This window comes from Aplidium turbinatum, chromosome 5, assembly GCF_918807975.1.
Source record: "Aplidium turbinatum chromosome 5, kaAplTurb1.1, whole genome shotgun sequence".
Taxonomy (NCBI): domain Eukaryota; kingdom Metazoa; phylum Chordata; class Ascidiacea; order Aplousobranchia; family Polyclinidae; genus Aplidium; species Aplidium turbinatum.
The window spans coordinates 12,335,459-12,347,091 of NC_137476.1; positions in this window are offsets into that span (position 1 = coordinate 12,335,459).

The following is an 11,633-nucleotide window of genomic DNA, read 5'->3' on the forward strand; positions in this document are numbered from 1 at the left end:
CTTGTCTTAGAATGATATTTCTGTATTTCAGTCTTCAACTGAACTATTTGGTTAAATACATTAGGCAAAAATCCCATTCTTTTATATAAATTTGTGTCGGTTGGATTGTGACCAGTACAATCACATAATGTTTTATTACATGACCAAACAGAAGATAAATAGCACTACGGAACTTCTGCTGGGTGCCGAGCAGTGCATAAGTCTTTAGGAGGGATGATGATGGGTAGAATGTGTCCTATCACAAACAAATTTCTTGAAGATGACAACTCATTATTAGTTTGCTAAGCGTTTGTCCAACATGAGAGATTTTATCTGCTATTTGTTAGAAATGCATATCTGGTCACAAAGTTTGTGAACAACTGAACATGTTTTATAGAACTGATAAAACCCATGAGTTCATAGCTCTAAAAAATGATGCAACTACAGCTTTTTCCTGTTTGCATCAAGTCGGTGTAGCCGCATCGGTGCTACAAAACTGGACACAACCTTTTTCAGATATATACAACCGATTTGGTACAGATGTTCTTAAAAATCCTGCTACGCTTATGTTTTTTGTAGAGAAATTGAAGGGAAGGGGTCATTTAAGTAGGTGATTTCTGTGTTTAACTTTCCATAACTATAGAAATTATATAAATGGTTAATATTGTAATTGTTTCACAGTGAGATAAGTGGGAATTAGGTCTATCTGTTATCTTGAAACTACTTCTATTGTTTTTTGCATAGTTTTGATATCCCTGGTTTTGATTTATATCATACTATGTATTGGATACAATAATTGTTACAGAATGTGTTACAGAATTTTGTCCCCTGAAAAGATTGAGAAAAAAAATACAACAGAGCCGAAGTTGCTGATCGGAGTTGCGGCAAACACTTCAAAATTTTTTCCCTTCAAAAGTTCAAGAGAAAAAATACAGAAGCAGCAAAGTCGCTGATCGGAGTTACGGTTGCCGAAACATTGATCAAGTATCATGAAATAATTGTTGATAAACCGAACACAAGTGAAATGCATGAGTTGGGTTGCAGGGTTGGGTGCCAGATGTTTCATCCCGACGTTAAAACTAACCTGTCTCATGATGGTCTAAACCCAGCTCATGTTCCCTATTGGCAGGTAAACAATCCAACCCTTGAAGGCCGAAATATCTCAGGGACAAAACATCTGGCAAGCTAGGGCCGAAAAGTCGAGACGAAAGATCTCAGGGACAAAACATCTGGCAAGCGATGAGTTAGGGTTATGATAACAAGCCTTAAAACTCGTATTTTTTTCCGGCAGCCATCGTGGCCTACCGGGAGCTCTTTCTCGGCGGCCAAATCTGCTTACTGGGAGGCCAAAATACAAATAACGATAGCACAAGTAAATAGAATTAAACTTGCTACAATGCTAAAATGATCACTTAGCGTTGTTGAAGTCTGGGCGAAGTCCTGCAACAGAAATCGTTGTACCACGCAATAACTGCTTCATCGGGATTGTAATCCGGTATTGCGAGACCATCAAACGACACTAAATTGTTCCAACTGCATTACAACCTTTCATAAAACTTGACCATTTATACTGTTATGATGTCACCATTGCGGGTGTGAACTGTGAAGTCACTAACCCACAGCAGGAACATATCTCAACTATGAAGACACGTGTTTTCCCCTTGAATGTCAACTAACCTAGTTCTCCTTTTTATTAATGATTCAATGTCAGAAAACACTGAATCGACATAAAAATGACAAATATTATCACCGATGAAAATTAGCACTTCGGATTAACACTTTGCTAAAATAAACGTCGGGAATTACAAACAAGACTTAAAGCTGGTGATTGCAGCTGGATATATTCCATTTCTATACAATAGTCGGCAGCCGTGGCCGAGTGGTTAGCGCGTTGGGCTCGCAGTCGAGAGCCTGCATGTTCGACTCCAGCCACCCGCACTTGCTGTTGTTTCTCTGAGCAAGAAACTTTACGATAATTGCCTCTACCTAGTGATCGATTTCGAGTAATGGGTAGTACCAAATTTAAGTCATAAGTAAAGTAGACAACCGGAAAACAGACATTGCTGTCGGCTGCAGCGTGGGTCAGGTGTATGTCGGAAGGCGTAGACCGATGCATAGCGCTCAAGTCCGCTTTCCCGCAATGCAGGATAAAGATAAACAAACAAACAAACAAACAATACCGGTAGCAAATGTTCCCGCAAAATTCAACAGTGGTGATTATGACGCGCTAACCTACCGTAATTCTGCGTAACTCTTTGATACTGCACATTTTCGACAGTTAATCCACGATCATTCGAAAACATTAAATAAATAAAACACGAAATTAAATAATTGGCTGGAAGAAACCGGCAGCCAAACTTGACCGACTGAGGAGGTAGCACGGGTGGTCATTCAGGCACTATTTAGCGGCCATGACTGCAACGGCCGCCGGCTGCTTTAAGGCTGGTGATAAACCAAACCTCACTTTCGAGTTAGGGTTATCGATGTAAGATTGTAGCCCTCCATTACAAATGATCACCAGCTGCCATACTGGAATGATCTATTCATTTCCAACTAACATTTCAAGACAAAATTACAAAGAAAAAGTCACACTTAGTTTACGGAAACTCTGATTGGCGACTTAGGCTTTGCTCTATTTTTTTCTCCAACTTTTCAGGAGACGAAATAGGTTGCATCTGATCTTTTTTAATTTTTTCCTAACCCTATTAAAATGTTTGCGGAAACTGCGATCAGCGACTTCGGCTTTTTTTAATTTTTTCTCTTGATTTTTTCAGGGTACGAACTGTTCAGGGTACGAACTAGGTTGCATCCGAAAAAAACTATATATGTTTTTTCACAATCAACAATTCTCGACCTTGGACTGCCTTAATGTTTAGGCTTTTAGATGTTGCAAGGGATTTAACAATTTAAAACATTTTAAAAGGGTTAGGGTTGTTCAGAGTTTCCGAGAACATTTTAAAATTTCTGGTAATGATCCTGAGAGTTTTTGTTTGTTTGCGGAAACTGCGATCAGCGACTTCGGCTTTTTCAATTTTTTCTCTCGATTTTTTTAGGGTACGAACTGAGGGTACGAACTGTTCAGAGTACGAACTAGGTTGCATCCGACTGGTACGGTACCATACATTGCTTTGTGTAGACTAAAGTTAACCAGTAACCATGCCATGGCAAAAGACCTCCTGTGCCAAATATGGATTTTTTAGTATCGTTACCAATGACAGAAGCTTCAAGATCAAACGGAGCTGGTTTGACTCTCAGGTGTGCATTTGAGCAACGCACATTAAGGACTGCTTTCCATGCATGCTCAGCATCTAATGGATGAAATTGCCAGCAGTACAGTACTTCAACAATAGGAAACTTCACTTTGTCAATCTCGGTGACCGGGCCTGCATCAGTAATTCAAAGCCTCTACAAGTATGCAAAACAGTCAGGATTATAAGCTCTGCAAGAAGCTTTCCCAATCATAGCTCAATTGGTTAGCGCGTCACTTCTGGAATGAAGAAGCTTCAAGATCAAGCGGCGCTGGTTCAACTCTCAGGGTGTGCGCTTGAGCAACGCACGTTAAGAACTGCTTTCCATGCAGCGGCATCTAATGGATGGAATAGTTTCCCGGCAACAAGACTTTAACAATCGGAAAATTCACTCTGTCAATCTCTGTGACCGGGCCTGCGTCAGTGATTCAAAGCCTCTACAGGTATGCAAAACTGCCAGGATTAAGCTCTGCAAGAAGCTTTCCCAGTCCGAGGAGAAAGATTCAATAAATCAATCAAAAATCCTCTGCAAAATGACAAATTTTTTTCCATTACCAGTGTTGCCAGATTTCTGACAGATGCCAAACCCACTCCATTATATTTGTAGTCATAATGACAATATTTATTAGGCAGCGACTATTTTTACTATACATAGCGAATAACCTCTGAGCCTATATGCACAGTTACACATTCACTCGTGCATAAGGAACTCTGTTCGTTTTTTCTTCTCTTCAACAACGAGAAACGAAAGAAGAGTACTTTATGTTGTAGCTCCTGCGGCTTTTTCTTTGCGGTATTATTGTGTTCCCTTGTGTCTTATTGATGTCATGAAAACCTGGAGGCCTTTAGTCCCTTAAAGGGGACCTGAAATAAAAAATTAAAATTTTTTTGGTGATTCTTTAGTGTTTAAGTATTATATTTTTCGAAAAAAATTTTTGATATGCCTTTTTGTTTGGGAGATATAACCAGTGTTGTACGTTGACGCCGTCAATTGACGGCGTCAACTTTTTGTTGACGCTGAGGCTAGCGCCGTCACTTTATTTTTTAATTGACGGAAGTGATAGCGCCGTCAACTATTTTGCCGATTTTAAGCGTCAAGCGCTATGCGTCATTTTTCGTTTTTATGGAAAATCTCGTTTCACAATGAGAGTTAAATTTCGTTTGACGTTTTGACTTTCAGACTGATCGCAATGAACAATCTTTTTCTGTGGCAGCTGTTCGTCTTCAATCATTGCTTTGATCTACGTATAACGCTTTGATTTACGTTGATACACGTTGCCGTCACACGTGTAACGATGGGTTGCGGTCCCTGTGTGAAGAGACTTAACCTTACGTAAGCAGGTGGCGAATGAAATTCAGCATCGACTAGATTCACTAGAGAAACTATCTCCAACTAAAAAAGCAGTTGCAGTTATTATCTGTAACACTTGTGAATGAATAACTTCAGTGAGGTCAGTTCAGTTGCTACGAGAAAAACATAAAACTGCCGCAACGATTGGCATATTGCAATGGTTAGCCTAATTCAGTTGAAGTACAGTTTTGAGATGACTTATACAGCTTATCTTGTAATTTTCTGTTTTATGTTACAAAAATATATTAGTTTAAATTAATCTATACTGATACAAAATGAGTGAGATTGCTTCAGAGACTTTAGAAAGCGGTAATCTCAACGAAAGCACAACGGAAGAGCAAGAGGACCAAAGCATAGAGCCTGAATTCGGACCCTGGCCATATATAAAGAAGTATTTCAAATTCAATTCATATGCAGGCGAGAAGCTATTATTTCAGTGCCAAATGTGCTTGCCAGCTAGAAAAATGTTTACATGCACGAGAAAATCTCGAAATGGGTTGAAAAGCCACATAAACCACAAGCACTCGCATTGCTTTTCTGCATTTAAGGCCTGCATAGAGAAAGGAAGTAAAACCGAAAAATCACGAAAAAGACACTGGGAACAGGATAGTCAGAACGAACCAACAAATAAACAATCCAAACCATTAGTGCAAAACACCATTACTGCCATGCTGGACACTTCAACCGGTAAACTACGGAAATACAGCCAATCTACCATCGATAGAAAGGTAACAGTAAAGTTTGTATTCCATACTAAATCGCAATTTTCTATGATCAATATAGGATAGCTTATAATCAAAAATAAGTAGGCTATATTAACCTATCAATTACAATTGCTATGATATCTGTGACGTTGTGCGCTTGAAATGATTAGCAAGACTTGCGGTAGCTTACATGGTTCAAATTGTGCTCGTTGTATTTTCAATTCCTATTGCAAAAAATGATTTGGCGAAGCCAGCATTGCATAGCCTACTTGAGAATATGATATATCTATTACAACATATCTCTTGACACGAATATTAATGCTATTGCACTTATTGGTGTTTGTGTTTCTGATTTTATAGCTACCAGCTTCAGAAAGAACAACTCAGAAATACTTTGCGTTCCATTTCATGGATTGCAACAACTGCTGATGCGTGGACATGCAGAAACAGGTAGCCGAACTGCTTGTCTATGTTTATTACCGTACTTGATTTATTTTCATTTTATAGAGCACCATGCCAGAAAAAACTTATTTTGGAAAAAAGTTACGATAATTTTCAGGTCTTTCATCGGAATGACCGCTCATTGGATTGACCCGAAAACTTTGCAAAGCGTGCTCTCTTGCCGCCGGTTAACAGGCAAACACACGTATGACACGTTGGCTAGAGTCATGCAAGAAGTGCATTCCAACTTCAGCATTGCTCATAATGTTATCAGTACCACCACAGATAATGGTAGTAACTTCGTCAAAGCTTTCAGGTTTACTTACTTACTTTTACTTTAGAGAGTTATTTTAGTGTTTTTGCTCGTCATCTGCATGAAACTTATAGAAGCCCTAATGGCTAATGTGAACTTATCACTCTTGCTAAACTTTAACTACATTACTGTCATGTGTTTTTTGTTTGTCGTATCCAAGCTTACACCGGTGGTTGAAGATTTAGATTAAGTGGACGGGAAGGCAAGGAAGCCAATCTTCGTGTTCACCTTCAGGCATGCCTTTAAGTGTCCTGCCACAGACACAGCCGCATGCTCTTGAGCGGTGTCGAACCGGCGCCCTTTCGATTGCCGCTCCAGGGTTCTCACCACTCGGCTATGTATTTCGACATGTAGCCGACATGACACTGTTATGTGTCATCACATTTATTTCACTAAGCTACATGCTCATTTAAAGAGAACAGTGAATCAGTAAAAGATGAACAGTAATCAAAATGTTCAGAGTTCGGGCTATCATAATTATGTTGTTTATGCATTTAATTGGCAATATTTTGAACAGGAATCTGCTGCTGTCAGGTGATAATTAGCCTACTCTGCTTAGTTTTAACTGATTTGTCTGGTTGATACAATTCTTTTTTCAGATTGTTTGGCGAAACAGCGCATGATGATTTATCTGAGTTTGATGAAACTGAAACATCCAGTGAAGCTGATAGCGACAGTCAGGCAGACCGTGTTGAGGTCAGTGACTTGACAGGAATTCTCGCTAGTGATGAAGAAGGAATCCACGATCTTCCCAAACACTGGAGATGTGCTGCGCACACCTTAAACTTAGTGGCCACTTGCGATGCAGAGAAAGCTTTCAGTGATCATAGTTATAAAAAAGCAAGCAGATGTGCCTTTGCAAAAGCTGTGTCTTTATGGAACAAACAAAGCAGGTGCGTAATAATTTATTACTTACTTTTATTAGCCTATATGAAAATTGAAAAAGTGTTGGAATGTGTTTTAATAACAAGTGTGTTTAGCAGTTTAAACATGCCTTTAGGAGTTCTCAAGCTGCCGACATCATTCGTCAGTGTGTGGGAAGGCTCCTGACTGTTCCAAACGCTACGCGATGGAATTCTGTATATGATGCGGTCGTGAATCTAATAAGAGCATGCGACGGAAACAAAGATGGTTTGCTGAATGCATGTCGAGAACTTGAGATTAGACTTTTCACTTCCAGTAAGTTTGCCTACTTCTTTATCATTCCAATAATTTAATCAGCAGGCCTACTTTCAATAAATTTTCTTGGCACGTTTTGGTTCTAACGGAAAAATTACGGCAGCCTATACAAGAAATTTTTCTCGAGTTTCTTTTATTTGAAATCATTGTTGGTAAAAACCATTTATATCTGATGATTTGATGTAGATGATTTAACTTTCTTGAGAGAATACAAGGACACCATGAGTCCCGTTGCTGCTGAACTGGATATGCTGCAAGGTGAAAAAAAGGCCTACATGGGACTTCTGCTTCCAACTCTAGCAAGCATTATACATAGTCTTAAGATGAAAGAACAAAACAACTACTCATATTGCACCGCACTGATCAAGTGCTTAATCGATGCATTAGAAAAAAGGTAATTGGGACTGACGGTTTATAATTTATTGATCTAAAATTTAACAAGTTAGTTAATTTATTTCAAGTTCCTCCAGGGAGGCCTATATAAAAAAACGACAATAGCGCGAATACAAGAAAATGACGCTAGAAGCATAAGTGTTGCTACATGGTGCATAATCAAATTAACATTTGCAGTAGCCAGTAGGCCTATTATGAACTAAAAATATTATTACGTTGTAGATTTCACAATTTCTTCATGGCAAAGGAGTGTATTCTGGCCAGCGCGACTCATCCGAATTACCGGCTTTTGCGTTGGTTGGAATGGCTCCCTGGAATACATGCGGAAGAAGTTCGCCAAATGGTGATTACTCATATCGTGAGCAGTATCGAGAACGAGGGGTCAGAGACAGAAAGCGAACAATCAATGAATGCCATCGCGGAGGTTGAAGATACTTTATTTCAAGAGCTCTATGCCCCTGAAAAGAGCGATGTTGGTGCAGTGGACCTCGTTAAAAAATTTATATATGCTAAACCATCACAGCACGCTTGGAACAGTGATACCTTTCCGAGTAAACGTTTTCAAGACTTATTTTTGAAATATAACACACCAATACCATCCAGCGCTGCTGTGGAACGCATGTTTTCACTTGGAAAAGACATTATGCGTCCCAAACGTAGCAGATTATCAGACAATCATTTTGAAATGCTTGTGTTTCTACAAGGAAATAGCCAATAAGTAGGGCAATTTTTTTTGTTACTTTTTTTGAGTTGTAGAACCAAAATTTCATGGTTGTGGGGTCAATATTTAAGAAGTTATAAAGTTACCAAAAGTCACTTTTTGTGTATTTAGGTTACTTTTTATTTGTTAGGTCACTTTATTTTGCATACTTTTATGCCTAATTTTCCTATTTATTTATCTTTCATTGCTACTGGAGAGATGAATTTACATTCTATGTAATTTCAAGACTTTTAATACATCTTCTACTATTATAGATTTTACGTTTGCACGAGCCCATGCTTGTTCGTATCGCGTGTATTCACGAAAACTCGTAAGGTAATTTTTTCGATGAAACAAATTGTGTCAACTGTATTTAGCCACTTGTTTTCCCTGCAACAGCTAAAGTGCTTGCTTGACAGAAACTTCCTGCCAAAGAATGTAAAACATTACATTGTGTAATTTGAATGTGTAATTCTTACTTGAGTACAAATTGAAACTAATTTAGATGCTTTTTTGTGTTGAATTGCTACCATTTCTTTCGCTTTCTTGTTTTCCTTCAGTAAAGTTACTTTTTGGTTACTTTTTTGCAAATTTAAAGTCACCTTTTGAGTTTTTTAGGTTACAAAAAAATCGCCTTACTAATAAGCTAAGCAGTTAATTACAATACAGTCTCAAAACATAATACCTGCTCTTTATTTATAGCTATTGTTAGCCTAAAGCCCTAAACTTTGTTAGGCGAAATACTTCTGTTTTGTGAGACCCTGGCTAAAATAGCGCTAGAAATTAGCGCTGACGCTGACGCCGTCAATTTCTTTAAGAGCTTACGCAGTACTTTACGCCGTAAAGTTTTTAGGCAATTCGCGCTGACGCTGACGCCGTCAATTTTTTTCATTGACGCGTACAACACTGCTATTGAGTAACGTGTGGATGTTCATTTAACAGCGATGGAAAATAAGAACGGTTGGAGGAAACGATTGTACCGAAACTGTGTGGAGAGTTATGCGACCTTTTGTGAATGACGATCTGGCCGCTCAGTTTAATTGGACTGGAAAAAATGTAAAAACTGCCTTTCTTGATCTGAAAATAAAAAAGTGTTATTTGGTAAGTTTGTATTTATATAATTGTATAGCCTATTTACGTAGTTTTACGAGCTATCGTCAGTAGGCTAATAAGTGCTGCCAATGCTAACACCATGCATACTACAGTACGATGGTGGAAAATGCCAGGCCTCTTTGTTTTTATGAATGGAAGTTAAATATAAATCAAATCAACTGAGGATTAACAAATTGGAAATTTTATCAGGGAATGGAACATTTTTCTGTAATATAAAGGTTAAAATGTGACAACGTCCAGTATTAGATCAGCTTCTACTATTTAGCCCTCCACATGCGTGGTTGTTGTTGCAGGATAAAACACGGGTTTCGGCAGCACCTTATCACAAAAGATGTTTCAATAATGCTGAGTTAATTACTGATGAATTACCGGTATATTATACTGTATATATCACTTATATTATCTAAAGCGTTACGTAACGTTTGGCTTGAACCTCCTCCCCCCAATATGACGCTAACGTAACGCTTTGCATTACCCCCCCGTCAAAGGCGTTACGTAATATTTGAATGTTTCCTAATTACAATTTTTTGACGTATTTTTTATATTACTACCCGTCTTGCAATGGAGGTTTATACCAATATACAGTACATTTAATTGTAGTGAACCCCGCTCATGTCCAGATTAAGGACACTTGCCATCGGTTCGATCCCTAATAATGAGGTAGTAGTGTAATTACGTTGTTGTGAGCGAAATTGTTTTCACAGAGAGCTCATTTTGTATTATTACAGATGTGATTCGAAGGCAAGCCAAGGCGACGGACAAAGATATCGAATCTGCAATGAAGCAATATTTGAAGGCGGCTGGTGACAGAAACGAAAAAAAACAAAAACCTGGCAAACAAAACTTTCGGTGCAAATAAAAATTCCGACAATGGCCTACATGAACGCTATCTGTTTTTTGATTGTTTGTTGACCTTTTAGTGTTCACTTTTAATATGTTTACTGTTGTTATTCAAACGTGTTTTCGGAGGGGTGTTTTCCAGTCCTAATCCCTAACATTGCCCCGAACCCAAGCTCTTTGGCGTCAAAACGACCTGTTCCCAGTTTTTTTTTCATATTTAGGCCTACCTAATGGATGTCGAAACGCAATAATCACTCATGATTGTTGATATACTGCATATATCCTACGTGAGTTTACGTTTTTTTCATGCAATGGTAGACTATGTTGTGAGGGTTTGAATTTTGTGTTATCTGGCTTTGAAGGTTGCCAGCATGACAGCCACAACAAATGTGCAAACGAAAATGCGTTGTGGTCGTCGTTCAGGCGGCTTTTCCCCATAATTGTGGTTGCCGTGCTGGCAACCATCAAAACCAGATAGCACAAAAAACTTATTAATTTGAATTTCTCTGCTGGCTATGTCTTTCTTTATTACATCATAGAGTAGGCTACAGTGGAAGCAATAAGTGTTCTTAATGTTGCTGTGTATTTTCTTCCAGTGCTGTGATTTTGACGTATTGGAATACCTACCATATATGCTTATTGCTTATTTGTAAAAACCCCACAGCTGTTAAGTGAATTTTGACAGTTTGCGCGCAAACAATAATTTTTAAGGAAGAAATTCTATTAAAAAAAACTTTCTTGGTTTTCAAAACTAGTTATATATATATATTACTATATATAGTCATATATAACGATATATAACTAAATATAACTATATGCACACTTATAGTTATATAACTATAGTTGTGATAGTGTACTAGTATGTAGTACACAATTGATTTCTAATCGGGAGTAAACTTTACTTACCCTAGGGTAAATCTTGCAAGCAAAAATTTGAATCACACCCATTGTAGTTTCGAAAACCAAGAAAGTTTTTTTTAATAGAATTTCTTCCTTAAAAATTATTGTTTGCCCGATAACTGTCAAAATTCACTTAACAGCTGTTGGGCTTTTATTAAATAACCTCATGTTTATAGTCTAGCTTTGCTCTCACATGGCTTATTGGACTTGTAAATTGTTTTGTTATTTGTATTACAAATGATCGTAAAAACCGCCATTCATTAATTACTGAATCATTTTTTTAGCATTGTAGGCTATCACGAAAATGGAGCTGTGGTAAGACAGTGTATTAAAAATCTTCATTGTTTTCGTTGTTTTACATACTTGAATTGCGTCTCGCTTTAATCACAAAAAGACAATTAATACACAAAATGCTTCCAAAACTGTTACTGTTTTGGTAATTTCGCAAAACAACAGCTGCTGATGGTGGCCG